This window comes from Rhinoraja longicauda, chromosome 4, assembly GCF_053455715.1.
Source record: "Rhinoraja longicauda isolate Sanriku21f chromosome 4, sRhiLon1.1, whole genome shotgun sequence".
Lineage (NCBI taxonomy): Eukaryota > Metazoa > Chordata > Chondrichthyes > Rajiformes > Arhynchobatidae > Rhinoraja > Rhinoraja longicauda.
The window spans coordinates 60,167,100-60,168,028 of NC_135956.1; the positions used below are offsets into that span (position 1 = coordinate 60,167,100).

The 929-nt window shown below is 47.6% G+C and overlaps 1 non-coding gene across 1 annotated transcript; it reads right to left on the bottom strand.

Moving 5' to 3' along the window:
• Positions 1-225: 225 nt before the first annotated feature.
• LOC144593256 (U1 spliceosomal RNA) lies at positions 226-389 on the bottom strand. The gene has a single exon (XR_013547232.1). It is a non-coding gene; the product is annotated as a U1 spliceosomal RNA (small nuclear RNA).
• Positions 390-929: the final 540 nt, after the last annotated feature.

The window sequence follows — 929 nt, forward strand, 5'->3', positions numbered from 1 at the left end:
AGTATTAAAAATGCCCCTCATGATTTTGATTCCTAGTGGATGGGACCCCAAAGCCAGTTGTCCTGCTGCTGGAACCAAATAAGCTGACAACGCACTCCTGGCTGTATTTATGGCGCTGTAGCTGAGTCCTTCCTGATGTAATCCAACCAGGAATTGCACAACACTGGTGGGTGTCGCTGTAGTGTAGGTAGTTCCTGTTTTGGAGCAATACCGTTCCCATTTTAACAGGGGAGAGAGCGAACGCAGTCCCCCACTACCACAAATTTTGCAGTCGAGTATCCCGCATTTGGGGACATCGCAGGCGTCAGCACACCCGAAGTGCAATGGGATAGCCTTGTCCTGGGAAAACCTCCTGAGTGATCAAGGTATCTCCCCTGCCAGGTAAGTATTCCTTATATTGGTCAGGTATTGTCTCCTGGTGGACTCCCGGTGGGATGCGGTCATCATGTTGATGGCGTCCTCAGACAGTCCCAGGCCCAGTAGAGGTCTTTTTAGAATCTGCAAGCCAGGAGATTGACTCTGTCATGGCACGGGTGACTAATGCCTGACACTGGGTGGATTAATAATTCCGGACTGCTGGGGACGGAATCCAATTGAATCTTCCGTAATACCCGACTGATGAGGCAGAAGGGAGGAAAAGCATAAAAGAACATTTTTCCCCCAATACAGCGTGAATGCATCAACTGCTGCTGCCTCAGGGTCTGGTTCCCAAGCGACATACGTTGGTACCTGGTGATTCAGCCTGGATGCAAATAGATCGATATCTGGTGTGCCATTTTGCTTTGTAATTTCGGCAAATATTTTGGGATTTAACATCCATTTGATGTTATCGTTAAATTTGCGTGACCTGGTGTCTGCCACTGTATTTTTGACCAATTTATCACACGATATTGACTTTATACCACACATGTGGTTGATATAAGCCACCA